Source organism: Macrosteles quadrilineatus, unplaced genomic scaffold (assembly GCF_028750875.1).
Source record: "Macrosteles quadrilineatus isolate MER2022 unplaced genomic scaffold, UCM_ALF_1.0 Scaffold_4__1_contigs__length_99947679, whole genome shotgun sequence".
Lineage (NCBI taxonomy): Eukaryota > Metazoa > Arthropoda > Insecta > Hemiptera > Cicadellidae > Macrosteles > Macrosteles quadrilineatus.
Genome location: NW_026542597.1, coordinates 17,976,318 through 17,997,984, shown reverse-complemented (window position 1 = coordinate 17,997,984; position 21,667 = coordinate 17,976,318). Strand labels below are relative to the sequence as shown.

The window sequence follows — 21,667 nt, the reverse complement described above, 5'->3', positions numbered from 1 at the left end:
CAGAGACATAAAGAAGTAAAGGTTTAAAGTGTTTCTCAATGTTATTGGCTTTGGATTTTAATATTTCTTTAATATAATCTGACATTCTAAGATTCTTATCTAGGGCAAACAAAGTTGTGTGTGGCCACTAGGAAAAGTAGTAGAAGTTTATTTGGCAGGGACTCTGGATTTAGTCCTGCTGTGATTACTTAGTTGTTGGAATTCCCTGCTGTAAATACATAGTTTGCTAACTAAATTATAAAAAGAAGATTGTTATTTATAAGGGACAGTTTTAATTTTTTTTAGTTAGTTTTTAGTTATGTTTACCTTTTATCTTCTAAATGGTGAGGTCGTATATTTGTACATAAATGTATTTCCCTCTTAAACTAGTGGTTTTTATAAGATTCGTATTTTTTATGAACACATAGACTAAAACTTTTGCTTTTAACGGATTGCGATGGAAAATAAGTATTTTTTCAGCTTAATTATTGCTACTTTTGGTTTATACCAAACAATAAATTATCGTGAATCAATTATATCGTACTTGCACACCATTTGATATCGTGCATCAGAAGAAACATCTAAGAAGATGTATACATATATCATGTCGCTAAGCAACCCAATACGTCATCTAAGGGTAGTCAGCCCGAAAGAGAGACGCTTAATCCGTAACTAGAGGGTTGGAGCTTCTTGGGCACAATCCACCCTGATTCTGTCTTTCGCTATTGAAGAACGTATTGAATTAAGGTAATTTGTAAATTAATTCCTGCATTCAAAGACATACAAGTTATACCAGGCCTTTCATAACATATTTATAAACATATTTTACAAAGAACTATTGACAGTCGAATCAGATCTTGAATATCGTTTGCGTAGTAAGTAACTATAAGAAGAGATATAAAACCTGAGAAAAAGGAATGAGTTAATAAACTATTCAATATTAAATCAATAATTGAACTATTAAAAAAACTGTTTCAAAAACTTATTAAGCTTCTAATTGATTTACCTTAAAAAATATAATTAATAATTAGAAGCATGTATAGATTATGGGAACATTCTCTCACATAAATAGTGTTAATAGTTCAGTTTCCCCAGGAGTAGGAAAATTCTACCAACCTTACATTGCACTCACAAAGTTTTACGGGGGAAATGGTAATAATTGTGTATGATATCGAAACACTGGTAAGCTCATGCAAATGATCTTTCCCATGGATAATATTCCGGGATTGAAGACTGAATATAATGCAATATTTTGACTGAAGAAGACAAAGACCAAGTTTAAAATTCATTGTCACTTATGATAATGTAAGAGATGAAGTTCGGAAGACCCACCGACATCAGATATGAGGTTAAGTCAGTTACAAACTTGTTATCTGAGGAAAGAGGAGTAAACTAAATTAGCATTTCACAATCGAGTTTTCACTCGTGATAGAGTCAGTATTAGGTTAACAAATCTGAATTGCGCTTTATGAGGCTTTAAGGATCGGAAGTATTAATAGTTGATAGTTAAATTTAATCAATACTATTTTTTATCCACAGCACAATAGTTATTTGTGTAACTAGTGGTGAAAGTGGCACTTTGCTGCACACGAGAGCAATGTTTACGTTAGGAATGATCTCGAGTGCAGCAAAGGCCTTTTTCACTCGTGTTACACATTATATTTTTCCTACAGTCACTATAAAGCATATAAATAATTAGTCTTTCAAACACTATACTACACGTTTTTAGGTTCAGCTGGTAACACAAATGGTGCCCTAGAGAAAGTAGTACCCGCGGTCCGTATCACTCCGCTATTTTTCCTCGGCAAGAAATGTGATCCGCGTTTTGAGAATATAGTTCCGTATGTTTTTGTAATTTGAAGTGGTTTCCGCGCCCAAAAAAATGCTTTAAGGGTATTTTCTTGTTTATTAAGATCGTAGGAATGTTTTAAAAATTTTAAAAGAAAAATCCAGAAAGTTCAGAAATACCGAAACTATAAACACGAAATGACAGCTTAAATCGTAGTTATAATAGTCAAACAGCTGCTCATAGTATTATTATCTTTAGGTGTTGCCAACCTATTTCCAAGCGTACACGGATTACGTGCATAATAGAACCACGCTGTTTTGTGTTGTTTCGTTGGAATCCTGATGTGCGGCAAAGTATAAACCGTACGAAAAAGTATAAACCGTACGGCAAAGTATAAATATGCAGCAATTAGCAGCTTTCTGTACTATAAACAGTACAAGGAAGCCAACATTGTCGGGTGACTGTAAGAAAAATACATTTGAGAATACTACTAATCTTTTATAATAATCGGATTAAATAAGAAACGTGTGTTTTTGTTGTATTTATAAATAATATAGTTTGCTGATAAATTAATCTCTGTACTGAATACAGCCTCAGTTTTCCATAGTATAAAACACACATTTTATATCACATCTATAACTCATATTAAAAAGATAAAAAATCATGATAAAAATTAAAATATTTCTTGGAATGATTCATAACCAAACCCCGCGTCCTGATTGGTAAATACACATTTAAAGACGATTAAATACATTTGCTTTTGAATCTAACATCCGATAAGTGTCTATTACTCAAAACGTATTTAATTTATACTAGCAAAAGAATAGATAAAATATTATGTCGGTATCATATCAACACAACCAATATAAACAATTTTGTTAAATTACCTTTTTAACACCACAAATATTTAAAACAGCTAAATCCAACATGTTTGTAGTAAAACCAATAAGTCATCATTACCAGCGCTAATTAGCCAACAAGTAAACTATACAAAGCTATGAACATTATGTGCATAGAGTGATCGGTTGATCTATTTACCAACGTTTATTTGATATATGTTTCTCGTGTTCCCTTCTGTTTGTACAGTAATTTACTACTAGTTTCGATAAGTAAAAGCGCAGTAATGGTACCAACACTTTTACAAAGCATCACTATAACATTTGCAAAGCAATTTTAAACTTAAAAAGTAGAGTTTTCTAGAGTGTTAAATATTATACTGTTTTATGAAAAAAAAGTTGATTATTTGTACATACAAACAAAAATACACCAACACTCATTTTTAAGTGAAAATGTAAATGATAAGGCATTTATTTACCAAATTAGAAAATAAGAGTAACTGTATTATATTACTTGACATGAATAATAAGTACTTTTTGTATAAACGTTATAGATTCCAATATTTGTAACAAGAACTATATTATTTTGTTAATGAAGGAGAATTGCAATACAAATAAGCAATCAGCAACAATGGGAGGTACTTAAAATAAACATAGCTAAAGCATATTCTGGAATTTTGGCACCCACAATAGTTAAGTTTAACTTATGAGTTTATTTTATGTGTTAACTGTGACATAATATTCACTATATTTTACCAAGTGAATAAAGACGTATCCTAACCTTTTACCTCGATGTATTCGTATGTTAGTATAGTTACGAATTGGGTTAGAGAAACAAAGTCAACTCGGTAGACGGTTCAAGATGTTTTGCCAGCTCTTCTGGTGTTGGCATAAAGTTAGAACGCTTTCAGTGGATTTGTGAATGTTTTAAATAACAACTCGGAATCGCTTAATGAATACCTATTATTTTAAAATTTATATAATTCAACTTGTATTCTTAACTACTGCAATTAGCAATGATCCCAAATAAGCTATATTTTTACGTTGCAATAGTACTATAGTCATTTGTTTGTTAGTAAAATTTACGATAATATGGAGTATATAAGCCCTAGACATTGCTATGTCAGGAATTTGATCCTTCCCTCTCATATACATCAACCCCGTATAACCCCGCTCCTACTGACAATACCGTACTATAGTACTGTATTGATTCTTGTCAGCTGATCGTCCCTAGGGGGTGACGCCATCGATCGAATGGTCCGAATACAACCATAGGCCACTAGTGGCTTCTGAATTGCACTGTAGAGAATAGAGTGAGAAGGAAATTATATACTTTAGCGTGAGTACGGTAAGCTACTCAGCTTAGCCTACTGTGTAGAAACATACAGACAGCGTAGCGTAGCGCAACGTAGCGTAGCGCAGCGTAGCGTAGCCGAGCGCAGCGTTGTCCAATACACACAGAGAGCGCAGCGTAGCGTAGCGCAACATAAGTTGTAGACGGTCTTAGGTACATCAGCATAGAGGATGGCTCTGTCGAAGACGACTCGTATTAGTTTTGTCGAAAATATCGAAAATTTTAATTGTCAAAGGTTATATATTAACAGGCCATATTAACATATTTACACATTAAAGACTAAAAAGTTGAAAATAATTTATAAATAATTTTTTTTTTTTTTTAACAAAACGTTTTTAAACGCACTAAAGAGTAGAAAATAATTTATAAATATGTTGAGAGTATAAATACTTGTAAGATTTAAAACGAAAAACGTTGGGTGCATGCAATTGATAATAATACATTAGCTCGCTTTCTTGTCCGGTACAAATTTTGCAATCGATTTTATACTAAGTTCCCGATGAGCCAGAGACTTGAAACATGAAACATAGCTCACAAATGGATGACAATGCAATATTATATCATTTAATTTCCATATTTCCTTTGGGCTACGCCCCATGGGCTTGTTTTTATGAACTCGCTAGTCGCTTTCCTACAAATTTTGATATAAATTTTAAACGAAGTTCCCGATGAGCTAGAGACTTGAAATTTGAAACATAGCTCACAAATGGATGACAATGCAATATTATATCATTTAATTTTCACATTTCCCACGGGATACGCCCCATGGGCTTCCACATTTTCCATGTTTACATTTTGAAAGAATGTAAACATTATCAATTAATTTTAGTCAGCTGTGAATACTTAAATTTGACAGTTCGAAGAGCAAAGGTTAAGAGGTACAGGTTCTGCTCCAGATATATTCTAAAAATATAAAACAAGCATTTTAAAGTAAAGATAAAACATATGATTAGAGATAATAAGGTTTTGGATTGGTGTATTAATAGTCAAAGGTTATATATTAACAGGCCATATAAAATATATTTAACATATTTACACATTAAAGACTAAAAAGTTGAAAATAATTTATAAATAAAAAACTTTTTTAAAACAAAACGTTTTTAAACGCACTAAAAAGTAGAAAATAATTTATAAATATGTTGAGAGTATAAACACTTGTAAGATTTAAAACAAAAAACGTTGGGTGCATGCAATTAATTGATAATAATACATTAGTTCAATAGGTGAAGGTAATTGTAAATTATCTATTGCATGCACCCCACGTTTTTCGTTTTAAATCTTACAAGTATTTATACTCTCAACATATTTATAAAATATTTTCTACTTTTTAGTGCGTTTAAAAACGTTTTGTTTTAAAAAAGTTTTTTATTTATAAATTACTGGTGGCAGTTTTGATCAGTAGGAGAAGTTTCGGGGTGCATGAAGTGTGTAAAGGCAGGGGCAAACGTGGTGAATACATCTTTTTCCAATCCTTAGGAAATATGAGTCTCGGTTTAAGAATTACACAAGAATGTCGACTACAACGTTCGATTACATATTTAGTTTGGTGAAGGATGATTGAGAAAAGCTGACAACTAATTGGAGGGGACCAATTGATGCAGAAAAGAGACTAGTATTGACATTAAAGCGTGTCTGCAGTCAAATGCGCTCCAATACGCTCTGAGAAAAACAAAATAGTTTGTTCCTCGGTCGTACGCTGCGCTGCGCTGCGCTACGCTACGCCGAAATACGCTACTAGTATGTCATACCTCATTTCAATGCACGGTTTTGATTTAAAACATGTGCTGCGCTGCGCTACGCTGCGCTACGCTGCGCTACGCTACGCTGTCTGTATGTTTTTACTAGTCATATAGCTATCAAGTGGATAAGCAGCATCCTTTTAAGTTTTACATATTTAAAGGGAATAACATGTGTCTTTGGTGTATTTACTATGCACACAACGTACTTAAATAAAAGGTATCAGCATTGTGACACATACTTTCTCCCATAAGTTTGTCCACAACCTTTGTCATGTATAAGCGGTGAGAGTAAATATACGGAAATGGGATTCGTATAATTTTGTTCAGAATTTAAAGGACTATAACATACTAAATTTTTAAGAATTGTTCAAGCCAATGTTTGGAAAATCCGATTTTCCGTTATTTTATGGGGTTTTTATGGGAAAATAACATAATTTCCGATAACTTTTGAACCGTAATTTTTACAGAAATGGGATTTGTACAATTTTGTTCAGAATATAAAGGACTATAACATACTACATTTTTATCAAAATCATTCGGGCCATTTTTGGGAAAATCATATTTTTTCGTTATTTAATGGGGTTTTATGGAAATATCCCTATTAAAATAAAAATTTCAAAAAAATGAAAAAAAACTATCAAAATTGTTTGGTCAAACATACTATGCTAAATCAAAACCGGATTTTTGTCTAAAATCCTATTTTTCGTTATTTTATGGGGTTTTTATGGAAAAATAACATAATTTACCATAACTTTTGAACCGTCATTTTTACAGAAATGGGATTTCTACCATTTTGTTCAGAATTTAAAGGGCTACAACATACTAAATTTTTATCAAAATCGTTCGGGCTATTTTTTTAAGAAAATTCGATTTTTCCGATTTTTTATGGGTTTTTATGGGGAAATCCCCATTAAAAATCAAAATTTCAAAAAAATGAAAAAAACGCCTGGAGATACCATGGATTAGAACCTACATACCAAATTTTATTGAAATCGGACTACAGGTATAGTCTCTAGCTCTGTACACATCCTGACACACAGACACACACACACACAGACATCACTTCGAAAACCACTTTTTGGGTCCAGGGGGACCCAAAACGAATATATCCACTCAAAACTCAAACTCAAAAATTTTGACGAAAATAATACTTTCTCCATATACTATGGTATAGGGGGAGAAAGTAAAAATTGGCAAAATGCAGAAGTTTAATAAGTGTGCCAGCTTCTCTAAGTGTTTAAACTTCGATCATATTTATCATTATCAAAACTAGTTGTTACCCACGGGCTTTACCCCGTTTGACTTTTATAAGTATTAATAAAACTATTGATTGGTTAAGTTAAGCTGAAATAATCTAAACAGAATACAGTAATACAAACAAATAATCACACCTAAGGTAATACATTGAAACAATAACAAACAAATAAGCAAAGCTGAGGTATTTTTAACATTAGGTATATGGAAAGTCCCCTTTAGAAAGGAATTACGGCCTTGAATGGCAATTTATGAAATAATGGATAGTTTTGCGCATGGCTTCTCGTCATGACGAACTTTTGAAGTATATGGTTTATGAGGGTGTGACTTGTAGTTTTCTCAAAAGTTCATGGTCACTTTGAAGTTTATATATGGATATTTGCAGATATATCAAGTAAAGAAAAAAAAACAATAATATTATTCATACTGCTGTAGAATTTCTTGTACTACTTCTTAGAATTGTTGTTTCTAAACAAGAACAAGTTAGCAACAAGAGCAATGTAAATTCATAAGCACGACAGCAAGCCATGCGTAAATGAAAAACAAGTGTAGCTATGTGTAAAGGGTCAACGACCTGTAAAATCTAAGGGATTAACAGCCAATGCCCTTAGCATTGCATTGCGATTGAAATACCTAAACACATTCTGCATTCGCATATTTAGGGTTCCAGAAATAATAAGGATTTAGACAAACCTTTTGAACTAAGTTGGCCAATATCGAGTTGGACGTTTAGTAGTTTCTATAATGTTTAACATAAAGAAAATAACATAAAATGCTATTGGATTTAAAGGTAGAACATAATTTTACACGGATCGCATGTGCTTGAAGCCATAACTAACATCTGTGTCAGAATCAGAAGTCTGCATTGCAGTAGGGCACGACTCAAGGACCTAACTACCAACAAATTACAACTACTGTTAATTAGCTTTCCCATTTATTTATAAAAAAAATAATTATATTGAAACAAATTTTACTCTTTGATTAAAATTTGTTATACATTTGAACCTTACATGAACCGCATTAGTTGTATGTCGGTAAATAATGATAATGAAATAGTAACGGTAATGTCCTGGAATATAAACTCAAAATAATAACGCTTGTAAAATCTAATTCATCGAACTACTCATCTACGGTTAGGGTTTGTGCATGTGATATAAATTTGTTTAATGTCTCTTTATTTGGAAGATATTTATTTCCGGTTGCTCAGCAAAATGACATTGATGAAAATCTTACCTGTATGAGATGGTCTTGGTTTTTTCCTGAAACAGAAAATTTTGAATTACAAAACTGCGATAGAAAGAGTGGTTGTCATATGTTTTATGTGAAACTCTACAAAACCTTGTAAAAGTTAATGAATAACTTCGTGATCATCATTTTACGTGTTATTAAATTTACGAAAGTAAATAATGATAATCCGTTTAAATAATGAGACAACCTCCTATTGGTTCTGATGATGATTGGAGTGTCCAATCGAAATCGATAACCACTTACCACCTTTTTTGTATATTTACCGTCTTGTGAGTAACAGTAGAAACGTAAATATTAGTTTTAAGTGTTATAAGACGAATCTTTTATTTACTTTCCGTAACAGTTAATGCTTTCTTATTTTTAATGCTTGTATTTACTAACTACTATATAAGTAGGTACATCATTTACAAAATTTAAATACATTTACTAGATACACTATCTATAATTCAATTCATCCTTGTAACAAGATTATGCTATAATAAAATTTCCCCAAAAAAATATGAAAAACTATAGACATTTTTTTCTCCAAAACGCTTTTTTAATGTTTTAAAGTCAACCGGCCTAGCAGGACTAGTCTATTTTTCAACTTCTTCTTGATTACAAATATGTATTTTAGTTTAAAGAGAAGCGAAATTTTGAAATTTTGGTTAAAAATATGTAATCCACAACTCTATCTATCTCTACCTAGCACTATTTGACGTAAAAGTCGTTTTAGAATATTCATTTTACAAAAATGTCTCCGTTAAAATTTTCAGATCCAGCCTCAAGCAATATTACACATTCCTCAGCTATCTACATGGTGTTCTGAAGTGAAGGCAGTTAACCAAGGATGTAATGGATCAGCGGACTGGAAAATCTGGCTAAGTAGAGACCAAAACACAGCGGTGTTCGAGATTGATGTTTTCAACACTTGGAATTTTGAAATAATAATAGATTCCTTTATGTTTGCAGTAATACGTTGTTTCAGAAGGGTTTTTGCAAATTATGAAGTTTGGGTTTTTAAAGTGTAGTTTTTTTATGGAAGAAAACATTTTTAACATAAAACTAGTTAAATGCGCATTGATTATTCTGAATCTATTGGTCTTGACAAACAATATTTTTTTTTTATGAAAGTTTTGAGCCAGTAAGTAATTAAGTTATCCAACCTAACAGAACCAGTCTATTTTTTTCTTAAAATGTTTAAATTTTGTTTAAAATGCTAAATTGACATTCATTAAGGGGTTTAAAGGCAGTTTAAAGTCGATAAAACGGATATGAATGTGAATAGGCCATACACCGTTTACCTAGGATATATTTCTTAGTTCACTTTATATTTGAATTTTCCTCAGTAAGTATTTTACTTCTATAAATGTTTGTTGCTATTAAACCAACCATTATTTAGAACGAACCGGAAGCTGTAAGACTCGTATATTATTTTATATTCCAGATGTCCTCGCCTGCAGGTTATTTAATTACACTCAAATTAAAGTAGCTAATATTTTTGTGAACAAAAATGTTCCTAAATGTTGTTATTGTCAATTCAAGAGGTAATAAAACCCGTACAAAGAACGAACATTAGTAGATGCGAACGTGTTATCAAATTATCCAGAAAGTATCCAAGGCAGATCCTAGACACGCCACATGGCGTGTAGACAGAGTTGTGACTAATGTGGCGCCTCTAGCGGATAAATGTACAACTGACATGATCAGCTGATCATCATGGTCAAGCTTTGTCTTATGTACCCTAAAAGATATCTTTCACTGAGCCTTAATTCATTTGTTTGAATGGTGTATCTAATTCTATACTGACCTAACACAACACGATAAGCACAAAGATTTTATATAAATGTAGTATATAGCTTCTTGATCAGCATTATACGTGATATTTAAATTATAACTACGTTGGTGTGAAAAAAATGTATGATAAATAACTCTTTTAAATAATTTAATAATTTCTTTAGTAGCAGTTAGAATTTATCCAAGATAGCCGCTGACCTCCAAGGACTCTTAAACTGTAAGTTCATGGATGTATGAAGTATTGACTATGTATTAAACCCGCTTATCAGCAAGGATATAAAATTATATTTAAAGGAAAATGAAAAATTATTTGCTAAAATTTATTTTCATAATAATGGTTTTAAATTATAATAACCTATTTATCTGCAGAAAACCTTTTACCGTCTGTTACAAGAGCTTCTAAAAGCACGACTTGTGTTTTCGTCGTATTTTAAAAAGTTGTATTTCTTTCAAAGACACAGAAACTTTTAACTGGTTATCAAAGAGTTGGTTTGACTGGTAGAGATAATTTACAATGTGAAACTTCTCAACTGTGGAAAGACAAGGGACGATGAATAAAGAGCTTTGAGAACTTTATTTCAGGAATACAAAGTGGCCAAGTTAACCGTTCCAAGTGAAAATATATGTAATTTTCCGTTAAATGATTGTGCAAGTCTTTTACATGAGGATTTTTCTCTGTTTAATACGCTATCAAACATTACTATGGCATTAAATTGTGGGAAAGAAAGGCTTAATAGGAGGGGTCAAATATTGCGAAGAAGGGGTGTATGAATTTTTGTGAGTAAGTTAAAAGTGTTGATAAACAATATATTGTTGTGCTGACCAACTGGCTTTAACTTGGTCGGTGTACTTGGTCTGGGGGTCAGATTCTTTTATAGGGGTTACTGTGATGTACTGGATGACAGGTTCCTTCTAGGAGGAGGGGGGGCTAGAGCCCCAGGGCTTCGGCCTTAAGTTCAGGTAAGACAAGTGAGGATTTTCCAAATTCGGGTTTAGAGTATTTTTCCAAATCGGGGTAACTGTTTTAACCTAAGTTATTAACACTGCTCTAGTCTACTCTACCTGTTGGCTGTTATTTACTTTTTTTGATTTTGTAGGCTGAGAATAAATTCGGTTTTTTTACCGAGTGCTGAGTTTGTTCCCTGAGCTACGTCACTCAATGTTTTAAAGAAGGCCTTAGGTTACCTTCCGTTACAAATGTAAAATGGATTTGATAAAATAAAATGGTCATATTGTTCTTACCACTAGTATTAAAGGTTGTGTTCATGTGAATTAAAGCTTAAGGAATTATATAAATACTAGCTGTAACCCGCGGGCTTTGCCCCGTTTAACTTCTTAATTTTCAAGATGATCTCGTTCGCATGACTCAATCACGTCCTGGTTGAAGTTCGTTCGCTACGCTCACTCACCTTTAGGTTGGAGCTCGTTCGCTACGCTCACTCTCCTTTAGGTTGGAGCTCGTTCGCTGAGCTCACTTGCCTTCAGGTTAGCTCGTTCGCTACGCTCACTTGCCTTCAGGTTAGCTCATTCACTACGCTAACTTGCCTCCAGGTTGAAGTTCGTTCGCTATGCTCACTCACCTTTTGGTTGCAAATTAGCTGTTGTCATAAAAATGTAAAAGAAATAATAGTGCTGCACCCTGTTGGTAATCGTTGTAACTTTAATGCTATTGAACATCATAGAACAGAACCAACTTGTTTAATTGAAACAGCTGTTAAGATTCATTAATTCCATTTCTCATAAGGTTAACATGGGAAACCACTGGGGCGGAGCCGATTGGACGGATCACGAAATTGATGGTGTATAAACCTATTCCATGAAATTCTACACGTATGTACCAAGTTTCGTGGCAATCGGTTCAGCGGTGTCTGAGTTTATCACTGCCATATATATACAGAGGGGTGCAAAAGTAGGTAACCAGTACATCAGGCACACAACACATAACAACACACAATACACAAGGAAGTGAGTGTTTTTTATCAATTACAAAATTTTTAACAGTTAATTTAGGTGTCTTAATACTCTTCAGATCAATTTCTTTTTATATGAGCGAATATATTTTTCTATAATGTTTCAATACTGTATACCTACTTTTGCACCCCTCTGTATATATATATATACACACACACAAACGTCCTCTTTTATACTTATAGATTCACTGAAATCCAAGCCTACGAATAAAATATTTGATGAGGAGATGAAAAATCTGGTTGAGTTCTGAAAGCTGTTAAACTGATCGTAAATTCGTTGAAGGAAGGCGATGAAACGTAAAACTCCGTTCTCGACGATTTCCCTCTTGTGCATAGAATCAAACCATTCACTTTTATCGAAACCCAAAGGACAGGCAAGGCAATTACAGTAACTTTTGGCAATTATAGGTTTTGTTAAATATAATTTGCAAATTTCTTGTGTATAAGTGCAATATAATTATCAGCTATTAATTAACAGCTGTCTAAGGAACATGTCGGCCTTAGTCACTAACAAGACTACAAGATCGCGCCACTCAACCTACACTTGGCTCTTATTTAATACGCACATAGTGGTGTATAATAATTGATAATTATTGATAAATAATAATATAATAGTAATGAACGGAAAACACTAAAAAGGGAAAGCAAGCATATGTTAACGTATGTGTGAAACTTTAATGACATTAGCTGTTTTGATTATTAAAACGATATTAACAATGTTGGTAGTAATTTAGGCAATAAACATTAGCACTGTATAGTAAAAATAGTGCTATCAATGAGAGTACCTAATAAATATAATAGTAGTATAAATAGAAAATAGTACCGGTATCTAATAAATATAACTAATAAAAACTATAGTTCAATAGTACCTTTTTATTGAGCGAATAAGCATTTGATAAACAACAAACTAACAGCAATAACAACATACTATATGATAATTGTTTTATGATTCAATATATTTTGTTATCTTAAAATTCATATTTAATTTGGATAGTGTTGGATAATTTTCTGTGCCCAAGCAAAACCGCATGAGAACTGTCAAAACATCTTGAACCACCTTATTCAGTTAACGGTGTTTATCTACCTTAGTTAATAATAACTAGACTAACACATCTTGGTTAAAACTCATGTTTGTAATTATATTATTGGAGAAAAAATAATATCATGTAGTGGTCGATTTTTAAAACATAGTCCCTTAATTTTAACCAACATTTAGGAGGAAAGATTTCGGTAAATGCTTTAGAAAATTAATTACTATCAAAGCTTGCATTATTACATTCAATAGGGAGACTGGTATGAATGATTGTAGCTATCTTCTGTAAATATGAGATAAAACAGTTCCATATTAAAAAAACATTTTTTTTTGTACTAGGACCTGATTTTTCAACATAGTTGTAATTCCCCTTCTGGGATAAAATAAATTGACTCATAATCCCATTGACTATTAAAGTAGGTATAGTTAAGCATAAGAACTGCCGAAGAAAATGTATAAAATAATATGACATAAACAGATTGAATTTAACATTTTATCTTCATTAAAAGAAACTTTCAATTGCCAAGTCATACAGAGTCATAAAGCGCAATCCAGATTTGTTACCTAATACTGACTCAATCACGAGTAAAAACTCGATTGTGAAATGCTAATTTAGTTTACTCTTCTTTCCTCAGATAACAAGTTTGTAACTGACTTACCCTCATATCTGATGTCTTTGTCTGTTTAGAACTTTCATCTATTACATTACTTTGAGTTTTAAGCTTGGTCTTTGTCTTTTTAAAAAAGTTAGTATCATCGTTAGTCATAAAGGGTGATAATATCAGCCACAGAAACCTCCTTTAAATGAACTAGTCATTATTTCAAATTCACATGTCATAGGCCTCATCATCAGTTTTGTGACCGTAAAAAGGGTTTCCACTTTGTAATGTTAGCAGGGACAGTGCATGAAAATGTTCCAAACAATAACGACGAAGAGACTGAAATAGTTAATAGGTGCTTATTAAAGACCAAATTAAACAAGCTCCTGATTGAACACTGTTTGTAACTCAATCTACAGGGTGTCCCGGAACTCTCTACCAATATTTTAGGGCATTGCTCCTGGGTAAGAAACATACCTAAATATCATATTTAAATTGTCCGTAAGTCCTTAGTTACTCACACAGTCACCATTTTGTTTTTTTCAGTTATTAATTTTTTTCTAAAGAATGGTTAAACAAACTAAATGGGAACTTTGCCAAACATTTATGACAACTAGACAAAGCTACAAAAAAACTATGACGATTTTTCAAATTCATAAAACAAAATGGCGGCCATTTAAAATATTTATAAAAATCAACGGTTTTTGAGTTATTTAAGAAACAAAATTTTAAATGGCCGCCATTTTGTTTTATGAATTTGAAAAATCGTCATAATTTTGTTGTAGCTTTGTCTAGTTGTCATAAATGTTTGTGCAAAGTTTCCACTTCGTATGTTTCACCATTCTTTAGGAAAAAATTAATAACTAAAAATACAAAATGGTGGCTGTGTGAGTAACTAAGGACTTCCGGACAATGTAAATATGATATTTAGGTATGGTTCTTACCCAGGAGCAATGCCCTAAAATATTGGTAGAGAGTTCCGGGACACCCTGTATAATAAGCCTAATTTTTATAATAGTTATGTGTAGTATTTGGTTGCGTCAAAGTAGGGGGATTAGTTCCTGTGATATGAAATATTTCCAGATGTCGTTGGACATTGTTATTAATTATCACTTCTGTTTGTAATCATTCTTTCATTCTCTACATTTAACTCTTACTTATGAATTTCATTACTTGTATCGTGTTAAATAAAGCTTACTCATTCAAGGCAAATAATCTTTATTCCCCAATAGTTCCTTAGTGGGTCAAACATGGTGGTCCAAAATTAGAAGAAACTGTATATTGCCCATTACAGACACACGTAATTATACCCAGACAATCCAAAAATTATTAAATTTCCATATAGGTATGATTAATTTTATTTGAGGAAACATCTTTGGTGTAAATTACCTATTAAAGCTTCTTTTAAAGCATGAGTTAATCATTCCATTTAGCGCTATTCAACATGAATTAGACAGCCAAATTATACAGTGAATATCATTGACGTTAGAGCTGCGATGAATTGCATTCATTTGAAGACGTACTTCAAAAGAGAAATACAAAATCAGGGTGGATTGTGCCCAAGAAGCTCCACCCCTCTAGTGACGGATTAGGGCCCCTCTTTGGGGCTGACTACCCTTAGATGACGTATTGGGTTGCTTAGCAACATGATATATGCATACATCTCCTTAGATGTATAATATAATAATTAAACACAAAATTATAGTTGATAAGTGATATATCATTAGCTGAAAACATGGTAATATCATTTGGATTTTAAAGGATACATCGCATGTTTCATATAACAACTCAATTTATGTACATTCCGATTGAAAAATTACTTTTGACCAAATACTACATACATATTATAAAAATAAATTATAGAGGATTTAGCTTAAGTTTTATTAGCTAAATATTAGCCTTTGATAATTACCCTTACTTACTTACTACTACTTACTATTTCTGTACCTCCATTGTTATTGATTGGAACATGTGCATGCACTACTAAAATCATTGCACGGAAAACATTTTTATGGTAAAAAATAACATTTATGATCATATTCATGTGAATTTACTATACGGGCAACTAGCCAATTTAACGGAATATTTTCAGTGATTAAAATTCCAAGGTTCCAGACTTTATATAGTGCAAACTTTTGACTGAAGAAGACAAAGACCAAGTTTAAAATTCAAAGTTGCTTATGATAATGTAAGAGATGAAGTTCTAAACAGCCAAAGACATCAGATATGAGGTTAAGTCAGTTACAAACTTGTTATCTGTGGAAAGAAGAGTAAACTAAATTAGCATTTCACAATCGAGTTTTTACTCGTGATGAAGCCAAAATTAGGTTAACAAATCTGGATCACGCTTTATTACTCTTTATGACTTGGCAATTGAAAGTTATTTTTCGTGAATATAAGATATCAAAATTGTTTATCATCATGTCATACTATCTATTATTTCATACATTTTCTATGGCTGGATTTGTGTCATAACATACGTATTTTATTAGTCAATGATTGTATGGGTGAATGTATTTTATCACAGAGAGAATCAAAAATATGTGTAAAAATCGGATCCTGGCAAATAAATAACTCAGTTTATTTTACATACTGTTTTATTTCAAACTAGCAGAGTACCCGTCCTTCGTACGGGGTTGGCGTATAAGTGTAAAATGCTAATTGAAGTTACACTCAACTTAGCGTTTGCAATGGGGGAGGACACAGTTAGATAAAATTAGCGTCTTTAAATTTACGGTATACTTAGTATTACACATCTACCATAGCAATAATGTTTTACCTCCCCACCTAAACAATAGAGAAAAATAAATTATACAAAATTCGCAAAATATCGCAAATTATTCATGCAATTAAAAACATAAACACAAATTTAAACAATCCTACTTTGACAGTTCTCGTTGCCTATCACAGTTTTTTGTGGCTGGTCAGTTCAAATTAGCTGTTTATATAAATGCAAAACAATAATAGTGCTGCACCCTGTTGGTAAATCTTATAACTTTTTAATACTTTTGCATATCATAGAACCAAATTTTTTAGTTGAAACAGCTGACTAAATACTTTAATTCCCTTTAAATATGAATACTCATAAGGTTAACATGGGGAACTACAGAACCACTGGAGCGGAGCCCGAAACGATTTTTGATATAAGAATATGCCTATATGTTAAGCGGGAATATGATCTATCATCAAGCCAAATTTCAGCCCAATCCGTCCAGTGGTTAATGCGTGATTGAACTTCAAACAAACAAACAAACAAACACACACACTTTCACATTTATAATATTAGTAAGATTTACAGAACATACCTAAAATCATTCACACCAGTTTCATTATCGAAGTTAATACCTAATACAAGCTTTGATTGCAAATAATTTTCCAAATCATGTACCCAAATCTTAAATGGAGTTTTTTAAAAGTACTATGTATAACATGTATATAACTATGTATATAACAAATTGACCACCACATAATATTCATTTTTCTCCAATATCATAATAACAATTATAAATTTTAATCAAGATGTGTTAGACTCGTTATTAACTAAGGTATATAAACAACCTTAACTGAGTAAGGCGGTTCAAGATGTTTTGACAGCTCTCATGCGGCTTCGCTTAAGTAAGACGGCTTCTTAAGTGGTTTCTTTAGCTAAATTCATATGAAAATTTGAAATATCTTTACTCATTTTTTTAATATAATGCTACAAACTTCCACACAACATTTTCAAGTGTCATTTAGATATTATTTTGTAAAATAGTGTACACAATGGATCAAAATAATGTTGAAATTTTCAGTTTAATAAGCAAAAAACAATTGGTGAGTGTATAAGCCTTAGATATTGTTATGTCAAGAATGTGCCCCAACCCTCTCCTGTACATCAACCCCATACAACTCCGTCTCTACTAACAATACCATACTATTGGACTGTATTGATTCTAGTCAGCTGATCGTCCCTAGGGGGTGACGTCATCGATTGAATGGTCCGAATACAACCATAGGCCACTAAATCCAACTAGATTACATTGACAAGACTAATAGATTGAAAGCGAAATAATGTCCAACGTAAATGCAATGGTTAGGCTGTGTATGTAACTTTCATCCCTTAAAATATCAAATAAGTACTGATGGTAATTTTACGTTGTATATTTGACAATTTCATATTATAAATTTCCATTATGTAAGTTGTAAAAGAATTAAACCAAGAAAAAAAAATGACGCCAGTTGAATTTATCTTCAAGCAATTGACTTAATATTCGTTTTGTATAGTTTTCGAGTTTAGAGATAATTTATCGTGTCAAATTCTATACATAAATAATAAAATTGTCATTGAAAATTTAGCTAGGTTAACACGGTAAATTAATGCTTTTCACTTGGTATTAAAACAAAATATTATGTGTGAAATTCACTAAGGGCATGCTATAAATTTACATAATTTCACAAAAACATTTTGCTTTAAAACAAAATTTAAACGACGTATACTATTTATTGTAATACAGTTTATGATTTCATAAAAATTTCGTTTCCAAAGTTATTTAGTGATTCATACTGAATTTGTTTGCACGATAAATTTGAAATTCCATCGGTTAAAATATGAAAAGTTGGCAATTCCTTTTATAAACAATTTCTAATAAATTGCTCAGAGGTTTTAGCTTTACTAAGCATGGTAACCAGATAAACATAAAAGCAAAACGAAGGCAGTTAAGTGGAAAGAGTTAATGAACTGTGCAACATGCCAGATTGACAGCGAAAACTACAAGCAATTAAAATGTTTCATCTAAATATGAATAGGAATTGCATTTCTAGGGCTAGAACCTATATTATAGGTAATAGTGGCTACTTGATCGTTTTGAATGCATATTAAACCGCTGAAATAATGTGCGCCTCATAATTTCGGTTCAAGTGATTGATTTAGTTGGTTTCAATATAGGGTTCATTTTTAGTACGTTAAAAATAATGGATTGGGGACTTGGACATAATTTCTACACGGGTCGCATGCGCTTGAAGCCATAACTAACATCTGTGTCAGGATCAGAAGTCTGCATTGCAGTAACGACTGAGGACCTAACTACCAACAAACTACAAACACTGTTCGTTAACTTCAATGAAGAAATACTAAGTAAACTATGGTATTTATGCTCAAAACCTGTGAGTGATTTTTTTATAGTGTTTTTAAAATTACAAAAGGCTAATGCACACGTATCACTTTAAATTCCATCATCAATACTCGTGTGATTAAATTATTATTTCAAGTATAAACTTGAAGCTATAAGCTTAGTTTGTCCACCAACCACAACACACTCCTCACCGATATGAACATTTGGTTGACATTAACAAACTAGCAAAATTAGTCGCAGAAAAAAACATTAGGAGTTAATCTATGATCATCCAACTTAAAAAACATTCCCTTTGAACACTAACCCTCTAAAATTGACTCCATCGATCTTTGTTTAATTATTGTATTTTCAGTGATTATGTTTGTAAAATTTTATTTTTTGATTACCTGTGTATACATCTATTGTCTAGTATTCTAAAAAAACAAATATGTTTTCTTAAAGAGGTTGGCTGATTCTATTTATTTTATATTTGCCAGTCCATATAAGTCTTGGTAGTGAGAACCTTTCAAGTAAAAAAGAGGTTATTATTCACTAAAAAGTTGTATTTATATTAGTGATCATCATGCTAAACATGTTTTTATTGAGAAAATAAAATTAGGCTACTTAAGAAGTAACACTTAAATTCTTTGTAACAACAAAACAACAAAGCTTTGACTTGCAAGCTTTATTAAGTAGATCTTTGGTTGGATGACGTTATACTGTATAAAGGAAAGGAATGCAGTTTTACCTGTATCAAATGCTCGCCTTTTTCTCCTGAAAAAAAAATTAAAGTTAGAAAACTGTGAAAAGTAATAAGATTTCTAATAATGAAACCCACTTAAAATAGTACCACTTTTATGTTAAAATGAAAACAAATTTCTCATAATGTATAAATTGACTAATTATTTTAGATTTTTTAGTATAAAAATACGATGTTCGGTAATTCGAAATCGATTTTATTACAAAGAAAAACTTGCAATTTATTCGTGCCCTTTCGTGCCCTTTAATAGATGCCTAAAGTTATGTATTTCCTTACCCATATTTTTAAAAATATAAATTAATTTTACAGTTAATAAAATAAATTACAATTAAATTACGATTAGAATTTTACAAACTCTTCGTGGTTGATTTCAAGGGACTATTAAAGGAAATAATGTAAAATGACATTCATTAAATTTCCGAGCAAATATCCAAGAGGCACAATTGCATCAGCTGAATTCAACTTTAGCTGACATCTGTTTGGACAATTCATGTCCCAACTGTGAGAGATAAAAAGATGGCAAAAAGAGGAAAACTTAAGTTTGTTTGGTTAAGTTGATTTTCTCTTTGTGCAACAAAACGCAGTCTTAATTAAGTTTCCAAAAGTTATCCGACCAAGGAGGACCAGTTTATTTTTTGAAACTTGTTTTAGCAAAACCAAGTCTTATAAATACAACAGAATCAGCTTGCAGTGCTTTTTTTTCTATAATTTATTTGTTTTTCATTGTTAATTGTTGTTTCTTATCTTCAATTAGTAATGGAAGAAGATTTTAAAAGACTAATACTGTATTTGAATAACAATCTCTGCATGCGAAAAAAACCCCAATAATCGCATATCACAAAATTATGAAAAAAGCATAAATATTTTATAGCGACGCATTTTCTTGTAGAAATGTAATTTTATTTTATGTGAATTCTCAAATTAGCCTACGTAAGCACGATGTTTATGATTAAGTTAATTCATATGTGGTCTTAGCTAATTTTCTCTTGTTATTTGTGCAGTAAACGTATCTAGTGTTCCCTCAGGTAACATTACACATTCGCAGCTATCCACATACTGTTCTGAAGTGAAGGCAGTTAACTAATGTAATGGATCAGCGGACTGTAAAATATGGCTGAGTAGAGACCAAAACAGCGCGGAGATCGAGACTGACATTATAAGCACTAGTTAATTCACTAAATAGTATATTAGATGGCTTTATGTTTACATCTGTAATATCAACATTTCAATTTGTTTCGAGCGTTTAAAGAATTTTAATGTTAGTAGGAATTTCTTTTCCAAAGACAATAAGTTTAGTTTTCGAGGGTTTTTAAGCTAAAGATAACAAGTGATTTGGAAACTTGTTAATAACCCGGGAGCATAGTGTAAGAATTAACATGAATAACTTAGAACAAACTTTATTTATCTAAACTATTAGAAGGTATACCTTTTATGTTTTTAACCTGGCTTTTTTTAAATAGTGTTAGAAATTAAATGCGTTTCTTTAAATAACTATATGCGTTTTTACACTAAATATTACGCTGACATCCGCTTGGACACTGCAAACAGCAATAGCAATAAGTTTAGTGTTATTAAATTGCAACCATTAATCATGACGACAATATTCATGTAGGTGAAATGCGGTAATTACAAAACAATATGAATATCTAGGCTTTATACCTTTAGTTCTTATTTGTTGGAGCATTTTTTATTCATGGTCAAGTGGACGAAAAAACACATGTTTAAAGTTATATAATACATTACTGATAGGTTTACAAACATCACATAAACTTTTTTAATGTGATAGCTTTAAATAGCTAACATTTCCAAACAAATATGTAAAATAATGTTCGCTTAGATTTATCTCATGACACTTATATTTGATGTCATATTGTAAATAAAATCCAAACAAATTCTCAAAACTTATAAATATTTTTTAAATAATTTCACGACTAGTTCGATTGTAGGGTTTCCAAAGTATGACACAATTAGTGCATGTATTATTCAACAGATTGTGAGATCCTAGAACAGAGGACAGTCAGCTGTGGCAGAGTTGTACTGTATCAACAAACATCAACTTGCAGCTTTACCCAGCTGTTGCTGCTCTGGGCTTTACACGGTCTGCAAACCAGATGTTTAATTCATTTGCATAAGATGTATATTATGCTACAACAATAAGCTTGATGGAGATACTACAACATTATGAACTTTATGAACCTTTTTGTATTTTTATACGTTTCAAATTCCCCAAATGATGGTCA

At 31.8% G+C, this 21,667-nt stretch overlaps 1 protein-coding gene across 3 annotated transcripts in view; it reads right to left on the bottom strand.

Moving 5' to 3' along the window:
- The window catches only part of LOC128991874 (uncharacterized), a 244,905-nt gene that overhangs the window by 133,866 nt on the left and 89,372 nt on the right, over positions 1–21,667 (bottom strand). For 2 of the 3 annotated variants that reach the window (XM_054415122.1, XM_054415121.1), the window contains 2 exons: positions 19,416–19,441; positions 8,185–8,210 (listed from right to left, as the gene is read on the bottom strand). The gene's annotated coding sequence lies outside the window, so the exon portion shown is untranslated. The remainder of the gene's footprint in view (positions 1–8,184; positions 8,211–19,415; positions 19,442–21,667) is intronic. The other variant, XM_054415123.1, reaches the window with a different exon arrangement.